The following is a 26,331-nucleotide window of genomic DNA, read 5'->3' as shown; positions in this document are numbered from 1 at the left end:
CTAATCTTAGTTTTCAGGAATTGAACACCAAAAAGCCTTTCCAACTATGAGAAGCTGGCAATGGTTTCAAACTTCGGATCACATCAGATCATTCCACAGGGCCCTCAAATTATGCATAAATGGGTACTACACACCAAAACAGTTTTCAGGTGTAACAATTTCTCACATACTGCTGTTAAACAGATAGAACAGCTTAAGCATATCCATGAACTTTTACCCTGACATATCAATAGCAAATTCTGATCTTTTTCCACTTTCACTCAAACTGGATACAACATACTAGCACGTATTAGTCAATTTTTCATCACAGCATTAGGAATGAAATTCTAACACATAGTAAAAAAAATTACATTTTTTTGGTAGACTTTCTTCCTAAAGTTTACACTTTTTCTCTCCCCCTGAATTTTACAAAATAATTTATTTTAATTCTCAAGGCCTATGCAAAAACCTTCCTTTACTCTGGCAAAGATCCTAGTAAGAGTAGCTATCTCATTTCTCCTGTATTTTGCTACTACCTCATACTATGTTCACAGGACAATCCTCAATCCTGAGTGCTGCAACATTTAACCAATAGATCTAGTTCAGGACACAGCTAAGCACATCTAGCCAGCTACTGATGGAGGCAGTCCTTCCATCTTTCCCCAACAGCTTTTACCGTCCCCCTTGCAATGAACTTGGTGATCAAGTAAAATGTTTGATTCAGAAGTTTTTTTCCTACTACTTCTTCCACGCATGAGAATTTCACCAGACGAGCCAGATGAAGTGGCTAAAACACCACAGCGATGAGACCACTATATTTCACACGGGGAAAGCAACAAGAAGAAACTGGTCTGGAGCAAGGTGAAGTAGGAATACCTGCTGACCGGCAGCTACATGATAAACCAGTAACATGAAACTGTGTCCTCACATAGGACAGAATTCAGGAGGCAGACTGGATAGTCATCTAGGATTACGACAAGAAACACTGCTTAAAATAATTCCAGTTTCTGGAATCCAGACAGCCAGATCCAGATCTAAGGACAAGTACTCTCTCCAATAACCCTGAATCCTGCCAGAAATAAGCTTCTAACCATTTTCTTGCAAAAGCAAATCTCAGCCACTTCTGGGGGGAGGGGAAGAGTTGGAGAAAAATAATAGCAAAACAAAAATATAAAAGAGAAAGATATGAATTAACCTTATATATCAAAAACAGTTAAACCATCTGACCAGAAAGTAGGAAAACTATTTTTTCTGCATTAAGAAATTCCAAATCTCACCCCTTCCCTGCAGGTGATTACCCTAACCACTGTGACAAGGAAAAGGAAGACACATTTTGCTGTTGAAGCTGTAGTACTAGGCCAGAAATTCAACACAAAACACCCAATAATTACAGTACTGGCTGGAAAGAAAGGGAAGCTGCTGTTCACATTGCAAAAGCTTCAACTTTTTTTTCTCTTTTTTTTCTTTATTTTGCTGTATGACTAATGCAAAATATCTTCCTAATAGTTTCTACAGGGGTGGGTCTTCTGCAGCATTTATCTTATATATGATATATGTTTATAGCAGAGACTTAGCATTATTAGCAATTTAAACTAATTTAAGAACACAAAAATGGGTATTTTTAAAACATGATACATAGAAACTCTGCCAGCCCTCCATTAAATTAAACACTGACTTGTAAAGCCATGTCAGACACTTGATTAGGTATTAAAAAACATAACAAAAATATTTCAGATGGGTAGCCAGCTTGAAATTAGGAAATAAAACCAGTATTTAATACAGATTAAACATGAGACAGAAATCTATTAGGTATTTATAACAAAGGACAAAACGCCTAAACCGCAAATGCCCAAACTTCTATCATGAGATACTGCAGTTCAGGGCTGTATACAGAGATTTCTACTCCAGAATCTATTTTGCCAAGTTACCTAAACCGTCATTATTTTGGTTTAGAGGGCAGCCAACAGTGCATCCAGATAAAAGCTGTTGAGCAGCTGAACAGGCAGCTACCAGAATCACAACTGAACTGTTTTGTACACAAGATGGTTACATAATACTAAATATTTTGTGTAACGTTTTAAGAAAACAAGGCATTTGTTTGATTAAGGCTGGCTTTGGCTAGATGCATCTTCTCATGCCTCTTTGAAGCCTCAAGGAACCAAAGGTTTGATTACTACCAAAATGGTTAATAAAAGTTGCTGCTCCCAAGTAATTCAAATTCTACAGGTATGCTATGTTCTGAAAAGAGGTAACATTTTCTGAGGACCACAAGGAACAACACAACTGCAGACTTAACCAAATACTCCAAAATGTTCAAGCTCCTTAAGCAGTCCAAAGAAACAAGATGTTAGGCATTTCTGACAAATTGTTTAGGCAACCAATTTTAAATTCTGACACATATTTCCATGGTTATAATCTCAAAAGCAGAACATCTTCCCTCATTAAGTATTTAACAATTATCATTGCATTAAAATACAGTATTCTGAAACCCAACTTGAACTTTTTGCAGGTAAGTCAGTAATTCTTCAATCCCTGTATTTTAAGCTTCTTAACATATTCTCAGATTGAACTATACTTTTCCACTATATGACCTTTGATACACTGAAACACTTTAACAACAGCAAATTTAGTTTGTCAATTTAGTTGGCTTGGCTCAGCAATCACTCTGGATCTTAATGTTCTCCTGGTTTTTTTGCCTTGTGACTTCGTATTGTAGTTTGAGAAGCCATCCTCCCAGTGCTGAGGCCACCCAACAATGAAAAAAAAAAAAAGTAACTACTGGATTTCAAGGGAAGGTTTCTGCAGCACATAGCAAGAGGAGGGGAAAAAAAAATACACTCGGCAAAAGCATTGCCCAGTCTGCTAAAAAATCTAAGTCAAAGGGGCAAGGTGATCATAAGACCTGACACTTGCATACACAACACTGACCAATGTTTTACTTGCTTTCTTTTCAATTGTATCAGTAATCTGGATGCATGCACACAGGAGAAAGTAATTTCCTAGGTTTTTATCAAGTGCACATATATAAAAATTTATATAAAATTATGCTGGATAGCATCTCAAAAGTCACTGCCAGATCTGAAAATTACAAATCTGCTTGTATAGTCCCCTTGCCGACAGACTACACAGAGCAAGCATGAAGCAGAGGAAAGTGATGGACATCTTGCCACCTGCTTCACAACCACGTGATGGTTTATTGGCCTAACAAGATTCAGGAATCTTGGGTTCTGTTCCCAGCTGTGGAACAAAACACGCTCCAAGAAGTAGGTAATAGCACACTTGTTTCCCCTGAACATGAACTCTTCCATCACATAAGAAACTTCTCTCTTCCTTGCACAGGCTTTCATGCCTGTCTTCCCATATGACAAGTTCCAAGTTTCGCCTCAAGAGTGGTAAAAAAGTTTTTCTAAACTACTGTCAGGTGTCCTCAAGCTCAGGATTTTAAACCCTACAGTCAAAGAGTGGCAGAACTATCAGCCTCACATAAATCAATAACAATGTGTCTGTGCTGAAACCAGATTTTGTAACTATTTACACTGTTTGCTCCATTTGAGGAGCTAAAGTGATATATTCCAACACAAGTAGGGAATATAGTTTATACTAAAAAACTTAGCAGGTTTCTCACCAGAGTCTTAATTGTATAAGAAATTATCGACTCAAAAGAGTTTAAGAATGTACAGAACAGGGAGTCAGGGTGACAGATGTTGCAGAAGATTGTAAAATTAAAGTCTAGAGAAGAGAGAGTTGATTAAAAGTTATCTATAATTTTACTAAAGAAAAGAATCCCAGAAAAACTTGTCCAATTAGTTTATATAAACAGGAAATTATTTTTTTAAAAAAAACAAAAACAAATTAAAACAACTGATTGAAATAACGTTTATCAGTTTTTTAAACTTTTTATTTAAATGAGCTACAAACAAAGGTAATTCTTAAAGGGGGTCCACTGGTCCTTTACAGCTTGTAAATCAAACTGAAGAACTCTTTCATACAAGAAACTGTATACAGGTTTAATCTTCAGTGTGAAAGTTTAGGTGTGATCCCACTTAGTTTGGTGAGACTCTTAACCTACCGACTACTGCACTTCAACATGTGTGTATTATTCTGCATCTCTTACACCAATGTTCCTGCATAAATATACCACAAACAAAAAAAGGAAGACATTACATAAACTCAGAAGTTTGAAAACAACGCTGTGAAATGTAAGGTGAATTTCAGTTCTTGTCTAAACTTATTATTTAATTGGTGCCAATTCCTTAATATAGGTACATGACAAATTTCTTTTTTTCCAATTTAGAAAATTACTTTTCTTGTTAAGCTAGTCAGTCAGCATCACCTTCCTATAACAGAGTAATAAGTGCTACTGGTCATGTAACAAAAGTTTAGAGGAATTCAGACAAATTTCTAACTATTATTTTTCCATTCTACACCAACAGGCTTTATCAGTTGAGCAGCAACACTCACGGCTACTTCTGTAAGGAAACCTGACACTAACTTGCTGCATCGCTGTTTCAAGACATCAGCCTTCCTTAGTTCATAGTTAGCTCTTATTCAAAAACTTTACTTAGTAAGTTAAAAAACCATGAAAAACTTGAGGCTCTGTAGGCAATATGTTATAAAAAAAGGCTTAAAACTGCCTTTTCTGAAGATTAAAACTGTACAAACCCAATACTTACCTATACACAACCAAGAACTACGGACAATTTATCTCCATTTATGTGTGTTGTAATGATTAATGAGATATGACTTCCATTCTAACAGAAAGTCAACAGGCTTTTCTTAAACATGTTAACAAGAATCAAAACAATTACAACGTACAGGCCTAGAATCAAGTAAAAATTTCTGTAAGTTAACATTATACACTGCAATCAAGACTTTCTTTGCTAATATGTTTTCTTTAGATATGTAAATTATTTCCACTTCTCTATTTGCTGCCAGAGAATCCAAAGCAGAACATTTCACACACACACCCTGAGAAATAAAAAAACAGCTTTTAATTTTTGTTTCAAAAATTACTTATTTTTTCAGAACCACCTTAAGAAGAATGTGATTTTAAGGAATCACATGGAATGTAACTGATTTATAAACAATGTAATTTATACCAAGAAAAAGATTTTGTACATATACACAAACCTCCCCCTCATTAACAGTAGGGCTGAGGAAATTACAAGTCACTGACAGAATTTCCAGGAAACTCTTTTCTTTCATGTTATTGTAGCACTGATACCAGAAAAGTTCTCCCACCCCCAGCAATTGTCGATATACAGCAATCCCCTTCTTTGGAGCATTTACTTTCATTTTCTTCACTCCTGAGTATGGCAGATATATTTCCCATACCATTCATTTTTCAAGGATACAGTTTTCAAGAACACTAGATTGAAAAACTGAAGTTCCACCAGTAATTCTCCTGCCCAGAAATTTCTAGCATCATGACTTCTCCCTCAAAGCCCCAGTAACCTTTCAACAAGCTCTGATGTTTGGTTGGGTTTTTTTCTCCTCCAGCTGGCAAGCGGACATGCGGGAATACCAATACAGTCTAATCTTCTCAAACTGGGCACTAAAGCCAGAGCTGAAGAAATGGAACTACGTAGTCTTTAGACCAGGGGTCCTCAAACTACAGCCTGCGGGCCAGATACAGCCCCCCAGGGTCCTCAATCTGGCCCCCAGTATTTACAGAACCCCCCTGCCCCCCCCTCCTCCCCCGCCGGGGGTTGGGGGGGAAACCAAGCAGCCACAGATGACTGCCTGCCACTTCATCCGCGCGCCGGCCCCCTGGTTAAAAAGTTTGAGGACCCCTGCTTTAGACAATTAATTGTATCACAGGTTGTACAAAAACAATCCAAAATTTTTACTTTTCAATTCACTATGAATAACTAGTTGTTCTAAAGAAAGCTGCTGATAAAACACACAACTTCTCTGTAACACCAGCGTAAAATGCCAGTGAAAAAACCCCACAGGTTTCAAATACATCAAAGTCTCCTTCAAAATCTACCTTGACTCTTCCATCCTTTTAACTCCGAATAATTTTAAGGACAGTCAGAGAGCAGCAAAGCATATTTCTTTTAATGTATTTTAAAGAATTACTGTAAGGAAGCATATGTGTTTTTTTTCTTTATCTGTCTACAGCAGGGGAATGGACACTTAAACAAATTGCTGTTATCACTTTTTTCAGCTGTTTTCTAAGTATGTTCTCTTTGGACAATGTATGTATTCAAACTAACCACAGATTTCTACAATTGCCTAAAAGCTGGGAAAAAAACCAGCCAACTGTAAAAAACCTAAAGAGACTACTTCTAATTCAATAAGTCTCATTTCTAATTCAGTAAAAGCAGCAGCTTAGCCTTGGACATTAATATCTCATTAAATGTTGGCCAGCATAGTCCTTCAACAGAAGTCTAAAATAATACCAAAGAATTTGTACTGATGACAATTAAGCAACTAGAAACAAAGGAGGGTATTTATAATTCAAATTGAAATGATAAAAGCTTTGCAACAAAACCTGGTTCAAGGATTGGCATTAAAACATCTGTGTTACAATGGATTTAAAGTCAAGTTTTTCAACCTTTTCACTTAAGCAGCCAAAAATTTAAGAGCACTTACAGAAATACAAAATTTATAAAATACAAAAATTTTAAAGCAGCTACCAGCACATAAACAGCAGAACTTCGGGAAGGCAGAAGCAGTGACTTGACAAAAAATTCCCATGTTTGAATTACCAGCTAAAAAATATGGTAATTGCCATTTCCATATTTTGATACAAAGAGGTGATCTTACAGGCAAAATTTCTTATTACATTTCTAAATTCCAGGTTATTCATTCTAATATTTTTAGATTCTAATTCTAATAACTCTTAAATTCTAAAATTTAAGGGAATACTAATAAAAATAAAGTATTCCCTTAAATCATTTACCTGACTATGTGCTGGCCCCCTGCTTCCCTTCACGTATTTCCCTACCACTGCTTCGCTCCCTGTGAATTCCAACTTCCATTGTCTTCAATAAAGGAAAAAAAGCTTTCATATAACTCTTCTGTTACCTTCACAAAGATACACAAGGGCTCTAAACCACCCTGACTTGAAATGTAAACTGCACCAAACCGAGGTGGTTCAGAAAACTAAATGTAGCTCCTCCATGCAATAAAGCAGTCATACACTTTCACATGACCCAATTTTAGTCACACGAGAAAAAAAATAGCAAACTACATTCTAAACCTGCAGGTAAGAACTTAGATTAAGCAAAGTAAGTAACACTGACCCAAATTTTAAATGTTTTTATTTTCTTGCCACCTTTCATAACAGAAGGGAGTAAGAAAATATGGAGAAATATACTGCGAATGCAAAATGCCTGAATGACTATATGCAGCCATTTTTTCCCAAGCTTACTAGCTCCCACCACCTTATCCTGGATGTCTATGCTAAACTCTCCTAGAATGCCTAAACCAAGTTTTAGCTTTGGGACAAAACTCCACAACCACGTAATGATCACATTTAAAACAAGGCCTCCCTCACAATCCCACCTAGAATCCAGATCATATGGGAATAAAACGCAAAGAAACTTCCACTGGCTCCATAAGCAGCGAGCTCGGGTCTTTGGTTCCCATTATGTCAAGCTCCAAGGTGCATAAATGCGTTGGCTGCTTCCAGCCCACATTACCTCCAGAAGCAGTGCTACCATTCAGATTTACGCTACTGTCAAAAATTCCTCACAGACCTGAACCAATCCTGCACAGAGCTACTGCTACACAAGTAAACAGGATAATTTATCTTTATGTAAATCAAAGAATGCACAGTTGACCACATGGTATTTGTTTTGCTGTAGTACCACAGCAGAGTCTCCCTATGCTAATTATTGAGTAAGCACAAGTCCAAAAGACTGCTTCAAGAGAGCTCTCAGTCTAAGCATAACACAGACTGATACAATGAGAAACTGAATTGGTAAAGTAAGTATAAAGTAGCCGTTTACATTAAGATACTCAGGAATGCATGAGTGCCAAACATGGAGACATCAAGGCAGGTGAAAATGCGAAGATTAACTCAATAAATAAATCGGCATGAAAAATCTGAAGGAAGCACAAGCACACTTGTGAATGTACTTAATAAAGACACAACTACTAGTGCAATCCACAAAGAGTGGGTAGCAGTTCACAGTTTGATAATGTACAATATGCAGTGGGTGGGAACTGGTCAAGTATCTCACGAGCTAAAACTATCAGCTGCAGTTTGAAATGCTGGTGAAAAAGTCAGAAACTATGCAGATGCATCAAAACAGGAAATGGGATTGGAAGGGGTAATTAAGGAAAAGGCTCTGAAGAACAGAAGTTACATGAAAAAAAACTTACTTGCACAAATCAGGTGACTGCAATTACTCTCCTTGTCCTGATGACAGTTAACATTAAGATCTCTATCCCATGCACTATGTGCTTGAAAGTACTACAAATACAAATCAAGTATCTGCAAAATTCAGTGCTGTAATTTTCTTCTCTTTAGCTAGGGAAGTGATTTACAGTATATCACAGAAAATTTCTCAATGTTTTTCTTTCAGTTGAATTACAAGAAAACACCTTGCAGTATGTCATAAAAGACTCCTTTGTAGCTGTTTCAAATCAGAGGGCAAAGACAGACAAGTTACCTCTTTCTAGTTATGTCGGCTGTCAGAAAGAACTATGAGAGTCACAAGCAGGTAATAAGGGGGTGTCTCAAGTATGCAGGCTGCAAGACATTCAGATTTTTTTAAAAACACACACAAAGCCACAACCTTAAATTTACCTGAAAAACTTCTGACACTTGCTTCAAATTATACAGCACTAGTATGATAAAAAAATCTCACCAAGAACTTATCAAACAAGGTTGTTTTAACAGGGCATACAACATTTTCCAAAACAGGAATCAAATGCCCTCCCCCCCGACACGCTCTCCCCTACCCACAATGGAAAATCCTTCCAATCCTAAGTTTTCTTTTCCTAGATTGTGAGCCTTGAAAAGTTTTACTAAACTGCAAGTTTGAGAAGCTGCTTAAATCATACATGATTTAATGAATGTCAAATTCATAATCTGGGTTTCTAGTTAAGTGGAGCTAAACACTACCATAATTAATTGAAGAAAATAGCAAAATAAAAAAAATTAAAACCATTGAAAACACAGGAAGACAACACTAAAAAAGTTGTTACAGATCCTGTTGATTGCAGAAACAGAAATAAATGATCTTCAGAACAGCTTCAGACAGATGTTAACTTCACACGGAGAAGAAGCCATCAAGCTTTTGCTAAGACAGACTAACAATAAAAGGGAAGTATTTACTACATAGCTGCTTAGCACTTGAAAAAGTCTTAGAAGTATCTGTTTAAGAAAGTTATTTTGAAAGCACTTTAACATAGTTAAAATTCACAATTATACTTTATTTTTAAACTTAAGTAAAAGTTCCAAACAAAGTTAGGAAATAAAATATGGACTGCAAGCTCACTTCGATTTCTACAGACAGTTTTAAGTAGAATCTATGAAAGGAAGAACTAATGATTCAGGAAATGCAACTCCCACTGTAAAGTCGGAAACACATTTTGTTGTTCCCAGTTTGAATGATGAGATTATGTTCACTGTTCCAAGGGATGGCTGACTGTGAGGTCTCATATGGGAAAATTATTTCCCCATTTCAATTGCACAAACATATTAACTTATCTTATTTGAACAACAAACAAAATCTGATTGTTTAAAATCAAGGCAAAAATTTTTGCTAGAAGTTATCCGTTTTATCCTGGAGGAAGCATGTTAAACATTTGCACGTTTTATTAGTTTAATAACATCCACACATTTTTCTCATGGCTATATTAATTCTAATAGATCACCATCAAAGCCATGCCAAATACTTGCAAAAACCAACACACAGAGCTTCTCCTCCATATCACGGAAGTGTCAAAAAGCTCCTGAGCTCAGTCAAACTCTCTTTTTTCTCTCCATCCCTCCAACGAAAAAGTTGTTTGGTTTTTTTTACAGCAGCTATTAACAAAGCTTCTGGAGAAGTTTGTAAATTTTAACACAAATGAGTTACAGCAACTGCAGTTCAACCAAACCTCTGTGCAAAGACATACTTCATATTTTTTGTTTATAGCACCACTATCCTTCCAACGCTTTGAAAAGGCTGCTACAATCAAGAGTATTTCTCTGACATTCTTACTTCTCTTCAACTCTTCATCAGGAACTGACAAAGGCTTCAGTAGACCCAGCTGCAGGACTCTGATGTTTTCACCATGAGTTCCCACTTTTTCCTCTGCTGGAGGCAGAGAGAGCAGAAGCAGCAAACATGTTAAAATTTATAACCTGATGTATTTAAACTGCTGAAGTGCTTAAGTACTAGGGAAAAAACAGGACAAACAGCTTGGGCAGTACCACACTCTTAGCTCTTCACTTCAGCACATGGGAAGAACATTTGCAAGTACTCTGACATCTAAGAAAATCCAGAGCTTCTCAAAAACCTCATCTCTTTAACTCCAAATATTGCAGTGACTGCTGATCACCAACTCTTTGTATCCTAGGCAATTCTTCATTACAGAAGTGATATGAATTAATAACAAACAGATCACTAATCTATCTGCAGCCCCATAGGGATGTTAGCAAGAGGATGATGCCACAGTGGACGGCTGTCTTCCTCAAATGCTGTGCTATCTAAGAGCTTGAAGTGCTTTTCTGGTCTTAAGGGAAAGAAACTGTCAAAAAACCAAAGGAGTAGTCTATACCAAAAAGTTATAAAGGATAATGAACTAAACAAAAAACTATTTTAAAGGAAAATGAATGAGAGCCAGGGATTGTTATTTCTAGATTAAGAAATTTATACTTAATCCTGTTAGTCAGTAACTAGAAGCTCACTGCTGTTTTAATATGAAAGGTGGCAAAGGCAGTTTCTTGACTCAAATCAACACTTGTGGCTTTGACATCTTGCATTAAGGAGTTGTGTATGCATTACCTTTCAGCTGAGTGTCCAAAGATCTTTGGATATCACCCCCTCATGCAAATGAGTGTTCCTCTAGCCTCTGCCCTCCCTTATGCTGCCAATTATTCTGTACAGCCTCTCCCTCTGCCAGCAAAGTAGTTCAACATTCCAAAGTTTCTGCCATTTGGATAACTGTTGTCCATCATTTCAATTTTCTGTTGCTACAGCTGAAGCAACCATAGAAGAACACAGAATGTGAATGTTAACAATGTCACACATTTCTGTGCCTCTTATTCCAAAATGTTCTACGAGCCAACAATAATAGTTTTGAGTCAGAGTGGCTAGTTAATTTAGACAGCAATGTGTCTAGCATACACTTATCAAAAAGATTTCTTCCATCTCAACTAAGTGTTGAATTCCAAACAACTGTGGTGTGTTTCTATGTCCTGCTCTGCTCTTAAATGTGTGGCACCTGAAATTTTTCCATCACAGTCCTGGTAGTTTCCAAATTAGCATAATTAAGCCTCAGTCCTACCATGGAACTCCAGGATAACCTTATTGATCTTTCCCTGTGCTATCAATAGCCTCTAACACTACTGTGTATTAATACAGAATATTTCAGTTAGAAGGACCTTCTAGTCCAACTGTCTGACCAAAAGTTAAAGCATGTTATTAACGGCATGAACTGCCTTCCAACTATTGACACTTCACTTGCAATTCCCATAGTTGATTTCTCAATAATCCCTTATGAGGCACACTGACAAGCCATTCTTCAGGTTTTTAACCAGAGTAAAGATGAAGCACCCTACTGGGCAAATAATTACCTTCACTAAAGATGTTGTCTTGCCTTATACTTGATGATGCTCAGTTCTTTTCAAGACACTTCAGATGGCTTTCAAAAGACCAAGATGTTTCCCTAGTCTTCCCAGGAATTAGTTTCTTTGAATTAGTCAGGTATGTTTACTAACGTCTTTCTTTAGCACTTCAAGTAATTTGAAGATTCTTCAAAATCCAACACCAATTCCAGCCAAGTTGAGCTGATTTCTCTTAAGAAACCAAATTGCTCACAACTCCTCTTTCAACTCACTTCTACATACCACTCAGTCAAAAGTATTAGGTACCTTCTGGGATGGGAGTGAATACAAGGTTCTTCCACATTCTGCATTTACTTGAATTCACCTGTTAAGGCCTCAGACTTATGACAGTTTCTTGCCAGAAGACCAGTAGAATTTCTCAAGATACTTTAAGTAATCCTTACTTTCAATATATGAAAATTTCTTACTTTTTGTAATTATTTTTGCTTGAACAATCCCTGCTGAATTTAAAATTTTCTATTTTTGTATTTCACTTTCCATGCATTCTGAGTTCCTACTGAACCAGTGGGGCTACAGCTCCTGTATTCACAGAATAAACGGTGCAGTCTTGCTGTATTTATCTAAAATACTTTTTTATTACTTTGGCATTATCTTACATTCTTTGACTGCACTATGACATGCTCAAATTTATGTAAAATCCACAGGTTTAAGATATGCTTAGGTAACACATGTTGAATCAAGAATTTCAGTATTATATCTTTTCTACTTCTCATATATATATGTATAAATAAGACAATCTTGGCAACTGGCTTTAGGTTGCCCTGCTTGAGCAGAGGGGTTGCACCAGATGACCTCCAGAGGACCCTTCCAACCTCATCCATTCTGTGTTATTTATCTACTATACTTGCTTCTATTAATTTTCTTTCCATTTTTTTCTCCAAATAGATAAAAAAATATCTTTCATATATTAATCTACACAGAGATTGTTTACACAATACTCACAGAACACAATCACAACTAAACTCCTTATACAGTTTGCATAAATTTAATTTTAGAAAACCTTCTTAAGTACTCCTAACTCAAAGAGTTGTCTGTTCTTTAAAAAACTAAACAGTAACTTCTGTCTTAACAAAATCCCCCCAAAACACTGGTACACAGAGAATACAAAGAACTGAAATGGAGACACTTGCTGATCTGTACTTCATTTCTTTCTGTTAGTTCAGATTGCTCAGGCAGAATGGGAGCAGTGAAAAATGGCACAACGTAAAGGCAGTATTAAGTCGGAAAGCACTGTTTTCACATGGGTAACAATGCATAGAGTGGCTTCCCCTTCACTAAATTTCTGTAACATGTAAAACCACTGAAGCACTTTAAAAAAAGACAAGAGTAGTTCCCCTGCATTCATCATTCAAGTTACCAGAAAACACACGAGGTTCATGACACTGACCTGCTGAAGGAATGAAGAAATATTTTGATGGACCTAACTGAATTAAATAAAGCTGCTGATTAAGACATGGCTCTGAATCCCACTGGGAGTAGAAAGCAGGTGGCAGAAGAGAGATGCAACTGTTACTCAGCATTTACTTATCTGTGAACAATTTTATCTATGTAACCTACCAGCCACAGGTAGGGCTAGCAAAAGTTGGCCCCTTAACCTGTGTAACAGACTGAACACCACCAAGGAAAATCCCAGTATTTTCATGCTCAGGAACTGTGTCCAAGTGGACAAACAGAATGTTGTAGAATTTTATATTTACAGAACTGCTTTACAGTTTCCTTATAAGTGTAATACAGATTGTGATACAGCATGAAGCAGGATGTCAAGGGTTTTTTTTTTTATTTTTGCAATATAAGAGGAAGGGGGGAAAAAGTAAGAGAGTAAAATCAGGAAAAAAATACCAAAAAAACCACTAAAGAATGAGAAAAAAACACAGATGAAGCAAAACACAGATACAACAGATATTCCTGCTTTTAAAGACAGCAAATTTTGTGTATTCACATTTGCACCTATATTTACTACATTTTTGAACACATCCCATAAATCCTTGGGCTTAGGAAAGCACAAAAGTGTGGCACATTGCAAGATTCCTGGGGAAAGAAACCCATTCTTACCTGAAATTCAGAATGAAGTTTTTAAAGAAAAATTAGGAAGCTGTATCAGTTAAACATTTGGAGTAAAACCTTAGAACTGGATTTTTTTCTTCTAGATTACTACCTGCAAAAGGACAAAGTTGTTTTGATCTACACTTTTAATTCTACTACTTTACCTGAATTTTTTTTTACTTGCAAACATAACAAGATTGTGTGCTAAATCTGTATTACTTCCCACAAAGCCTAGCAGAAGCTAGTCTCTTTTCAAACTAAATGAATTATTTTGCATAAATTAAAACCTAATGATTTGATGGTATTGTGACCTGTCTTATTAGTAGGTACAGTAGGTATTTGCTTATTGTCAAAATACCTGACTAACATCAGTTCTGCAACTTCTTCAGACTATGTGACTATCTACCATTGATATATTCTGGGCACTGGTATGCCAAGAACCAAAGTTTCAGCAATACATCATAATGGAGATAAACAGCAAGATACTTGAAAAATGAGTCAAAATAGACTCATTTTTAGCTCAACTACACAAAATCTTCTCCAGTGAATCTAACTTCGTATTTAATCAATACATACATGTAAAGACTTAAGGAGCTAAACACACTGACCCAGCTTTTAAAAATTCACTTCCCCTTTGAAGAGATTTGTGAACAAATTCTGTACATAACTTCAGACCAGCCACACAAAGAAAAACTGCATACAACTAGCTCAATACATCACTGCAAATTCTTCCTCAAAATACCACGTACAAAATCTAACAACAAAGTTACGAACATAGGTCTGACACAACCCTGATTTCCATTAGGATTTACATGCCTAGAGCTTGTTACTGGCGAGAAAGACAGCCAGACCTATTACCCATAACTAGGCTTTGCCAATGCCTCAGTAGCACTGATGAAGCAAGGGGTAACCTATCCCAGAATTGTATGAAAAATTAAAACTGAAAATAATCAGAATTTCAAAATGTACACCAGATTACTCAGTCCAATGTACACAAATATATGTTGTAAAAATCTGCCTGTTAGAAAGTCTGCAGATGTGATATTTAGCACACTCAGTAGAGGACAGAGGACCATATCACCACTCAAGTTTATTAGAAATAGATGTACATACAAAACAGTTCGCAAAAAAGTCAAATGTAGATTATTAGAGATAGTTTTGCTACATTTCAGAGTCCCACATTTCTTTCTCAACTTGTAAGACAGTCGTCATAACCTCTTCAGAAATATTTCTTCTATGTCTACAACTGTTCTTAAATAGCCATGTTTAGAAAAAAAATCCATTAGCCAATAATGAAATAGAATCTTTAAAGATACCGCTAGAGATGACATCTGGTCTTTATTTGTAAGCTAAACATTTCACATACCAGCCCGAAAAGCTCTTGCCTACAATTCTAAAAGCCACAGCAGGTATTCCGGGTGGGATTCAAACTAAATCTTGTTATAAACTTTTGGTATGCAAGCTGTTACTATAAAATAAATTTTATACAACTTGTTTGAAATTACACCCAAGCAGCTAGAACTGAATATGTTTACATGTTCTGATGTCATTTAAAACTCTCTTCCACTATGTAACTATGAAGTGCCTCCAACTTCATTATTAAAAGCACTACATAACTGGTATTTGTTGTTAAAGGAGGAGAAAAACAAGCTTTTAAACGAAAGACTTCTTGTCCCACTTCTGAGACAAGAGCCCAGGCACTGGCTTTGTGACAACATTGGAAGGGTTGCATTGTGTGGAATAATCAAGACAACAGTTATGTTATGGGTGGGGAAAATACACATTAAATAAGTATTTTCAATTAAATTTACTGAAAAGAGGAGAAAAAAATGGTAACTCTTCAATATAATGCAGATAATACAAACAATAAGAAGTATTTATAAAGCATGTCTACTCTACAGCTTGTCCTTTCCTTTGCAGAGTTTCTATTAGAAACTTTTAAACAAGAAAATACAATGTATTGATTATTTCACAGGAGATGCCCAACACAGAAAGCATTTAACATTCAAGAGAATTTTACTGCAATAGACAGTAAATTTTTATGTAATTCACCATTCAAAAAGGAGCATGAAGACATACAGGCAGGAATTCAAACCATCTACTGGATTACTCGCCTCTGTGTATAAAAACTTGGCTAATAATTGTGGGCTTTTAGAAACCACTGTACAAAGAAAAAAACGATTAAGTTTTCAAGGAGAATGCTTTTAGAAAGCTCTCCATAATGCTGATTATTCAATGCACACTCACATATCATTAAATCAAGGTGGGGGGCAATATCTAAAAGTGAACTAGAAAGCACTGCTGAAAATCTGATCTAGTTCACAGTATTCAACAAGATTATGTCCTGTTAGCATACTTGCCCCATACATCTGCAATATCTGGCCCAATGAGAACACAGTAAAGAAACACTTGAGAAAATCTTGAGGAAAACACATACATAAAGCTTTCAATGTGCACTACAATCCTATGTAAGATTTAACATATACTGTCATAAGAAGAAGAATCTTCTCAAGACAGGCGAGTCCAACTTTTTCAGCCAACTGTTTCTTGCACTATTATCTCAATCATGATACCAGATACAATTATAATTGCCTAGCACCATGCCAATATCCCTAACATAGAAGAAAAATATATTAAGTTCTACAGAGTGATACGGGGGGGGGGGGGAGCAGGGAGTACCGTTCCCTATTAATGCACAAGAAAATACTATTCAAATAACATGGACTTTCCTACGTGCAATATTCACATAATAAACTGTATTCACATAATAAACTGTAGAATCTGCATTATCAAGCAGTTTCTCACATGCATTTGCCTACTAACCATTCTACTGGGACAAATTCCAAATTTTCAACTCTCTGAACACTTTAGAAAACTGTCAGGTGATTTAGTGCCATTTCTACATACATAACCCAAACTATAGCGCCACTAAATTACCATTTCCCTTTTTTAAGTTTCCTTCTCCCACCTGCCAAAGACATTTATATTCACACTGACACAAAACTGAGTTGTAGACTAGAGAAAGGTAGACAGTAATTCTCTCAGCTTCTCAACAAAACTGCGACTGTTGTCAACATTCAGTTTTAAACCTAGACGTGACTAAATACAACAAAATACTACGTTTTTCATGTAAAAAAGATAGCATGGGATAGTGATTATATTTCAAATGCATTCATATCCCACATACCCGAACAGCTATACCATCAACTCGTGGTAACTAAAAAGGCCTGATCTCTCAGTCAAGATGCAGCAAAGACTTCAGCAAAAGAGAAACTAAAATAAATCTCAAAGTATTTTCTTAACACGTAGCACCAAAATGACAATTAGGCGATAGTTTTACCGATTCTCATTTGCAACCACCTACATAGCTAATACATGCCTACATTACCCAGAAAAAAGCATCCCAATATCAGCTGATATAACCTCTTTATCACATCACATATAAAGCACGCTACACATTTTGGTGTTAAGCCATCTTGCTTCGAACAGTAACTCAGAAGAATATAAGGCATCCCGAGTGTATTAATTTCTCTCAAGGAATTAGGAGGGTAAGGTTATGAAATACGCGAAAGAGAACAATGCCAAAAAAAAATAAATCTTTGCACAATGACTGCCAAGGAGATTAAAACCCGAACTGTTAGTTGTAAGCAAGATCCACTCAGGGCAGCTGGCATTTTTCTCAACTTTTTGTTATTGTAGTCTGCACAGACACGTTTGAAGGAAAATTAAAACCTAACACTTCATTGTGTGATACCAACTACCGAAAGCATTTGGTCTGCTCGCTCCACCCTCAGAAAGCAGTCATTATCCTTAACAGCACTAAAAAGAAAGAACACAAGTTTTCACGCTTTCGGTAGGTTTAAACAAAGCCCATATTACCCAAATCCTGCACGCACGCAATTGTCCGCGGGGCCGCCGAAACGCCGCCCCCGTGCCCCCGGCGCCGCACGGCGCTCCGCACCGCAGCCCATTGTAACACCCGGCGGCGCGTGTCCGCCCCCCGGCCTGCCCGAGCTCCCGTCACCCGCCCCGGTACCGCTCCCACCTGGACCCCCACCGCCGCCGAGGGCCCGGCCCCCGCGCTTCCCCCCGGCCACAACCTCGCCCCCTCCAGCGCGCTGGGTTCCCGCTCCCCTCGGCTCGCCCTGAGCACAATGCCGCTCCCGCCCCCGCCAGAGGCGCCTCCGCCCGCCCCCCTCACACCGACGGCGCCGCCGCCGCCTCCCCTCACGGCGCTCCCTCCCCACCTCGGCGCCGCTCCCCGGCGAGCCGGGAGGACACAAAGGCGGCGAGGCGCGGGCGGCCGCCGAGCAGGCCCCGCGCCGCCCGGTGACCTGCCACAACATGGCCCCCTCCCGCTCTCCTCCTCCCCTCCCTCTCCCCTCCCCTCCCTCGGCGCGCAGCCGAGGCCGAAGACAAAAGGGGGCTGGAAAAAGGGGGGGCCCGCCCGCCCGCTCCGCCCGCCCGCGGCCTAGCCGGCGCGGCCCCGGCCCCCGAGGGTACTCACGGGCTGGCTGGCGGCGCTGCTCGCTGCGATGGAGCCGGAGCGGGCCCTGGGACACCCCTGCCCGCTCGCCGCCGCCCCGCCGCCGCCGCCGCCGCCCTCCTCCTCCTCCCTCTCAGCGCCTCTCCTTCCTGCCTCCCCTCCCCCCCTTCAGCCGCGAGGGGCTCACAACAACATGGCGGGAGGGCGAGCCCGGCGCGCACAGAGGGAGAGGGACAGCGAGAGCGCGGCAAACCTCCCCCCGCCGCCGCCGCCGCTGCCGCCGCTCGCCCCTGCCGCCGCCACAGCGCATGCGCGCCCGAGCCCGGGAGGGAGGCGGCGAGGGAGAAGGAGGTGGCGGCCCCCGGCCCCTTCCGCCGCGCGCCGCGCATGCGCCGCCGGCCAGCCCGAGCGCGCCCTCCGGGCCCCCGCCCCTCCGCGCGGCCGCTCCGAGCCCTGTTCCCTCCCGCCGCACGGGCCGCTCAGACGGGGCTCCTGTGGGGGCTCTGCGCTGGGGTTTTTCCTTCGTTTTTCGCCTTCGGGGAGGAGTGGCGGTGGAGGCGGTGCCCGGCCGGAGGCCCGGGGTTAGGAGACAAAGGGGAGGGCGAGGCCCGTTTTCAGGGGCGCCCGGTAGCGGCTGAGACCTTAGGCTCAGCGCCGCCCGCGGGGGAGGTTACCGTGGTTTTACAATAAACAGAAACGCATCACCCTGGTTATTAATTAACTATTGTGCCGGTGGTTGCTGCGAGATGATTTTGGGAAAAGAGCTAGTTATTTCCTTCCCTCGAGAGAGTTAAATGCTGTCTCTGTGATAACAGCTGGGTGGTTGCTCTTGGTAAATACAGTGCTGGATGCTAGTAAAACCTTGCTAGTGATGGTTTTAAGCCGTCTCACTCAATACAAGCATAAATTCTACCTATTTAGTTGCCCCTGATAAACGAGAGGGAGCTCTGCCTGTTGGTGACGTTTCGAAATGCGGATTTCACAAGTGAATGCACAGGTTTGCCTTTTTAACCGTTCTGAAAGGAGCCTGGTTAGAGAGCGCTCCATTTCAGGAAGCAGCACGCAGGTGCTATCCACAGATCAAACCTTCAGACGAAACCCGGTTGTCTGTCCTGCAGCAGCTGTTCAGAATGCTGCTACCGGCTGTATTTTCCGTAGGCAGAAGGGAGGCAGGCGCCGCCAGTCCCGGTGACTTGTTCTGGGTATGGAAGGGGAAGAGCAGGCAAGTTAGGGTGCAGGAATACCACGTGTACTGGTGCTACCGCTGGCAGCAGCAGTTGTGGTGATGAGATGTCTGGGACTACCAACTGCGTTCTTAAAAATAGAGATGTCTCGAAGGAAAAAACCCTCACGGTTTTCAGTATTTATAGACATGGTTAAAAACATGAAAGTTCCCAGCTCCTGATAAAGATAGAAACATTTTCCCAAGAAATGAAAATGATTTCTTTGGCTTAATACTAGTCAGCTAAGTACCCAGATGTCTGCAGTCTGCCTCTGCTTGTGTGGCTAATCCCTGTGATCCTGTGTCCTGTCCCACTGCCACCTTTGGACTGTCTCCAGGGAGGCTGCAGGGCTGGAAAGCCAATTCCTTTGCTTACTTGAGGAGACAAGGCCTCCAAGTCACAGGCTCCAACTTAGCCCTTCACTTCAGGCAGACTGGCTGGGACTGGAGAAAACCCTGTTACGCTCTTGGCATCCTGAACACTTGGAGCAGCTGGTCTACATTACACCAGCTCTCTTGCTCAGACCCTTTTGGGGACCATATTTGTCCTGGATAATTCTGATCAGTGTTTGTATAAAGCATTAAATGTCCAGGAAGAACACAGCATGCATTTGATTAGCATAAGCTTGAACAACTCTACATTGGTTTGCTTTTCAGTACTCGAAAATCCAACCTGATCACAAAACAAAAATGTTTAAGTGCAGTCACTTTGGGATTTGATCTAAGAAATGCAATGGCTTGGTTATATTCTAAAAAAAGAAAGACAAAAAATATTCCACCACCACCGCCAATTTAATGATGGCACTTAAGTTTTTTTGTCTCATGCTAAAACAGTTCAAAAAAAGTCTCTCTTAACTTTGTTCTGAGTGGAAACTTTAAAAGTACTTAATACTTTAGATAGTTTAACTCAGTATCACTCCATTACAAAATGCTTTTCCTAGCTATTCCTATTTTTAAGGAGGTGTTAACAGCTGACTGGGCTCTGCTTACACTCCAAACATTTCAGATAAACTCCATTAACACAGTTATGCTTTGTTTTTTTCTATGAATAAGCATCCTCAGTGAAAAATACTAAACAAATGGTACAGTCTACAGTTTAGAATGGTAGCCAAGGATAAGGAAAGCCTGGATGCTGTTGCCTTCCTCCACAGTCTTCCTGTGAGACCTTGGGCAAGGTACTTAACTGAAGAGCACTCACAGAAACTGAAAGCTGCAGTCCTAACCACTCCCACCTCAGCTAGTGTCTAATCCTGAAGGTGTCTACATTCTCTAAAGCCACAAACTTCAGGACCTAAAACTCTGTACATGAACAAAAATTTGTTCTGTTGTGCCACGACATCCACGTCTCCCAGCAGTCTTGACAGGCAGTGCTGTTAGATCTAGCAGAGTAGCAAATAATTAACCTATATTAATTAAAACCAAGGTACTCCTCTGTGAAAATGAAACAACTAGATGTGGCACACCTCAGAGCACGTCCAGAAAATACATGGGTCCCTACAAAAGCTTGCACTCTTTTAAAACAAAGTGTACAACACCCTTCATGCGCAGGACTGGGGAGCACCCAGATTTTATTCCTCTGCTCAAGATTCACAGCTCTGACTTCCTTAGAGCGAGTCCCCAAAACCAGCAGGCTACTTTGGCTGCCCTCTGCTGCAGCTGGGCTGTTCTGCAGGGAAGAATTCAGGATCTTAGTCTCCTATCTTCTACTTAATGGCCTTGCTGGCCTTGCAGTCATAGAATCATAGAATGATCTGGGTTGGAAGGGACCTTTAATGATCCTCTAGTCCAAACACCAAGTCTATCTCCAGTCTAATCCCCAGCCTAACTACTATCCTACTGCTTAAGAGGAGCAGTCATAAATGGGTGAGCCTCTCTCAGTTCTCTGAAATAACAGCTGCTGTTAACTACCTGCCACCTTCACAGAAGGACAGCACTCCAATCGGAAGCAGTTAGAGCTGTCTGTCCATGTTTCAGAGTAGGGCCCTGGAATGGTGGTTTATATCCTTAGTGTGTCCCTTGTTAGCTACATCTCGGTAAGACACACTGATCTGGATGTATGTTTTGAGCATTTGGAGAAGCAGATCCCGTTCTGAAGTTACTAATTTTCCCACATACTGTGTCACAAATCTAGTCACTCAGTGCACAACCCTGGATTCCACTTTGTCAACAGCCACACAATTAATTAATTAAAAGATCAATGAGTCTGAAGTACTACATTCACAAGACTTGCTGCTAAATGCATCACTATAGGAAACCGTCAATATTTCATGTTTTAGGCAGTGACCACAATATGTAGGAGAGTTTACCGAGATAAGAACTGGCCCAGTGGGCCAAGCATCCCCTTTAGCTAGCCCCTGCCCAGGGCCTCAGGGGAATGTGCTTACAAGCCACCGACTCTTACTGAGTGGCTTTCCAATCCACGCATCCTTTTGCCCCACCATTGCTTCAAAACCCCAGCCTTCCCCTGCCATAACCATCCACCATGCTAACTCAGGGTTGACTTTTCTGTGTTATTGCTATTGCTACCATGTAACCTGTTCATTAACTCAGCTCCTGCTGCATCTCATTGTACTGATACTGTTGCCTTAATTCCTACAAACTTCACGGCCTATTCCTGTTTCAACCCTCTCTCTTCTGACACAAAAATATCCCATTTAACACAAAAGCTGGCCCAAAAAGGCCTTCCTTCAGTACGATTCCTGTAAACCCATTTGACAACAGCCAGGATCTCAGTGCAATTAAAAGCCCAGTCAGTTCCATTGCTCAAATTTGTGCTAGTATTTCCATTTGTTTCCCCCATTTGTCTGTGCAACTGTGTTTCTTCAAGGAAGACCATCGGGGGGTGGGGGTGGGGCATGGAGGAGTGTTCAGACTAGCTAGCAACTGGCATAACATACTGAGCTAGTGTAAATTAGAACACTTCAGTTTAGCACTAGGAGAAAATTCACAGCTGAATTATAATTTAGCCACTAATCCCATTTTTTGAATGTGCTCATTACTATATTACTGTTCTAAAATGCAGAGATGCTGACTTGACATTCAGTTACATGGTCATCATACCTGTAGACATGATCAGCTTTTCTAAAGAAGCTGTTCTGCAAGAGGTTTAAAGGGAATGCATGAGGGGAGGTGTCAGCGAACAGAGCGCGCAGCCCTGCAGCACAGATCTTTGAGAAAGAAGTGTGTCTTGTGGGAGTGCTTTGCTAAGTAAGTCTATGCTAGAATGGCCAAGAAGGTGTCAGCTGAAGACTTGTTTCACCGGCAAGACAGCTTTTGTCCCCAGGTCATTCACCCCCTCATAATTGGCTGAGGTATAAACAAACTTCATAAACATACCTCAGAGTCACAACCGCCAGACAGACATTGTTACACAACAAGAGTAACTAATGGCATCACTTCGTGTACATGAATGTGAATAGCTTTGGAGTGGCAAAGGCAGAGATAACGCCAGCTGTTTTTTTACATTCCCATTCACTTGGTTGACAACAGAGTGGCTATCAACGTTTATCTTAAGAAAAAACCTGGGTGTCTCAATACAAGTATATTTTTCTTTCCAGTGGAGAATTAAGTTCCAGGAACTTCATGCTGAATGCAGACTGTGCCTCTTAGAACTGGAGATTGCATATTTCACTCAGTACAAAGAATGAAACCTCAAAGAAGAGCATCAAATTGACTCTTGCTTATTTTATATATTAAGCAGAAAATAGTAAATGCTCCAGTTTCTAAAAAGGGGAAAAAAAGTTCAAAGAAATATCCCAGGCAATGGAAGCAATCACAAGAGCTCTGACTAGGAGACAGTGGGGTTTTTTTGTGCACTTAGAATAAGATAGTTCAGCCAGGTCAGAACCAGAAAGAGTGGGCAGAATGTGGGTTTTTTCCCCCTCTCCTAAGGAAAAACATTCTAAGAATCCTAAAAGCATATCCGTAAGTTTTAATTTTGTGGCATAAAGTCTCACCAAGTTAACTTGCGTGAACTAGAAATTCTCTGTATCTTCAAAAATGACAAGCCATAGTACAGAGGATAAGCTAGAATAAACATCTGCAACAGTACTTTGGTTTATATAATTTATCTCATCTTAGGTTCATCAACACCTTCTGCCTATTGCCGTATCATATATTGGTGCTCCTAGCTGCAGTAGGTTATTCTAATAAGGTTCTGAACGAGCAGCCCAACACCAAGTGGACTTTGCTTAGGGTAATACTGGACATCTGTGGTCATCTTTGCTCTTGTGGTGTAACCACTAGACTATGTATTTTTTCATCTATTTTAACCATACGTGAAGCTCACCAGAATTTTCTCTTCTTACACAGTGGCAAGGGGGCTGACCGCAAGCAATAACATACGTCTACATGACTGGACGCATCATTTGAATACAAAAATGCAGCACAGACATATTTACTCAGAGCTAGTTAAGACCCACATTCTGACTCACCGTTATGGCATGAAGACATATGCACTGGCCCCCATTTCCACAAAGAGAATGCAAACCTTACTCTATGCCAACCATGCCTTCAGAACAGCAAGGCATAGTGCAGTAAATGTACAACACCGGAGATATAGTCAGGAAGGGAAATCCTAGCTTGCTTCCTGAGCATAAACAAAATGGTTGAGCACTGTAATACTGAAAAGTAGGTGTCAATGTTATGCATGTATTGCATAAAGTATTACATAAATAGCGACAGTGTATTCATACATATGTGGGCTTACCTTTAATTATATCTGTAGGCTTCACAGACTTCTAAAGTACCTTTTCTGTTTCCAGTGCATTCCTCTTCCTAGGCAGTTAGTCAAGCAGAATAAAACAAAAAAATCCATCAAGCTGAAATAATGTATTTTTAATACTGGAAAATTCAAGTTCTTTTTCAGTCAGCTCTCCCGCTCTTACAGTAAAGGACCCCTGTCTTCAGCTAATCTCCTATCAGGTCCCAACAGCCATTTGTGCATCTGCACCCACCAGTGCTGGGGTGGGGGCCCAGGGGTAAGCCTGCATCCATAGCAGAAAATGGAAAAGGCAGGGCGAGCAGGAAGAGCAGCACTTTGTTTTCCTGCGGGAGCTGCTGGGGCAGGAACCTACCACCCAGCCACCCACCTATACCTTTGCTGTTCCTGTAACACTGGGAGCAAGGAGCTTTGCAAGTGGGAAGCTGAAAATAGCTGTCCTAATGGGAGTAATCGATTCCCATGTCCCTGGCACAGGAAAAGTAGGCACCACACCACACCCTGCAGCCTGCAGCTTGCTTTGCCTACTGGCTTGAGCTGGCTCCAGGCAGAAATCCAGTTCAGCTGGAAAACTTCTTCCCTCGTAATACATCCTGTTAGTGGACTGCAAAACAGGAAGTTTGTATGTGTAAATAAGAGTGCCTTTCCACTCATTTTGGCTAAGGGCTAAGAACTGGAAGACAACAGCTGTAGATTCATCCAATTTGCATTCAAGAGAACAGTACTACTTCAGAGTGATTCTTGGACATCCTCATTATGTCATGAATTTATCAGCGGACTGCATCACTGACAAGGGTAATTAGGAAGCTATTATCTGGGACCAGGAGGAGTCCTCCAAGCCTTTAAACACAGTTCTTCTCTTCATACAAACTGAAATGAAAATTTACCAAATGGAATTAAAACCTGCTCCCCATCTCCCATACATACTTCCCCTGGAAGGCCAGGAAAAGATGTGCAATCCATTTCATCCTTCCTTTTATTCATATCGGTTTGTAACTTTAACCAAAGCATACAGATGGAAGTAGTTTCAATCTCAACACTTCACTCTTTGCAACATCTTTAGTTTTTCTATTGGTAAAATTGTACAGAACGAAGCATTAGCTGCAGAATACTTTGTTACAACTTCATAAAGCACCAGCTAAAGGTATAAAATGTCATAACCTATGTGACTTTTCTAGGCAAAAGTTCTTTTTCCTTGATGTTTGGCAGACTCAAAGAAACATTATAATTAAAGAGTGTTAAAATTAACCCCTTGTCCTAGCTTTTTGAGAAGCTGGGCAGTGGCATGGAGACAGGCTGAGCCCCCTTGTCCCTGACTTAGCTTACCCCAGGAGACCAACTTCGCAGTGCTCCAAGGATGGCCCAGAGCCTATCGTACAGCTCATACCTCCTCCACAAACAAAATGTTTTGGGCACGCAGGGGCAAAGCCTGACCTCATGCTGGCCCTGGCTGTGTACTGAGGCACATTGCACCCCTGCGTGGGGGAACAGCAGTGGAAGAGTGATCTGCCCCACATGTGCCGACAGCAGTCTGCGCAATGCCGGGATAAGCCTACCCAGCCCCACCCTGCACTTCATGCTGTGTCCCAGGGAAAGCAAAACAGGCAGAGGCAGCCCACAAAACATTCATGAGTTGTTGCAAGCAGCATTACCCTATTTTTCTTTCTGGCTGTTGTCCTCTGAGTGCTTTTCCTAGTCCCCTAGTAGTAGAGCAGGTGCTCTGCTCCCAAAGCTGGATCCTCCCTGCTTTTGCAATTAAGAAGAATGAAAGAGGCAGGTGGGCCAACAGCTCTTTAGTCTTTTGGATTATTGGGAGGAAGATGCTGCTGTGGCAGCAGTGAGGCAGGCTGGGGAAGGGAGCTGCTTCTGGGGGCCTTAAATGTCACTCTCGTCCAGAGTTTCATTAAAAAACAGGTATCAATTTTGGTGAAATGTTTAAGGCATTGAGTTTAGTACCTTCAGCTACTATGTCCCCTTTTCACCTGAGAAAAACTGGAATGATTTTGGCCAATATTATTATGATGGTTTTGACAAAAATTGTACAGAGGACGCTACTTTATTATAGAATGATACCTAACACAGTGAATGTA

At 40.4% G+C, this 26,331-nt stretch overlaps 1 protein-coding gene across 15 annotated transcripts in view; it reads right to left on the bottom strand.

The window, feature by feature from the left end:
• Positions 1-24,406, bottom strand: part of PUM2 (pumilio RNA binding family member 2) — a 73,574-nt gene extending 49,168 nt beyond the window's left edge. For 4 of the 15 annotated variants that reach the window (XM_055809424.1, XM_055809426.1, XM_055809429.1 and 1 more), the window contains exon 1: positions 18,321-18,617. The gene's annotated coding sequence lies outside the window, so the exon portion shown is untranslated. Of the gene's footprint in view, positions 1-18,060; positions 18,153-18,320; positions 18,621-19,385; positions 19,498-24,229 lie in introns of those variants that run through there. The other 11 variants (XM_055809427.1, XM_055809431.1, XM_055809434.1 and 8 more) reach the window with 7 other exon arrangements.
• Between the last annotated feature and the right edge of the window lie 1,925 nt (positions 24,407-26,331).

The sequence above is a fragment of the Falco peregrinus genome, chromosome 7 (genome assembly GCF_023634155.1).
Source record: "Falco peregrinus isolate bFalPer1 chromosome 7, bFalPer1.pri, whole genome shotgun sequence".
Classification (NCBI taxonomy): domain Eukaryota; kingdom Metazoa; phylum Chordata; class Aves; order Falconiformes; family Falconidae; genus Falco; species Falco peregrinus.
The sequence above is the reverse complement of the archived record's forward strand: the minus strand, read 5'-3'. Positions and strand labels throughout refer to the sequence as shown.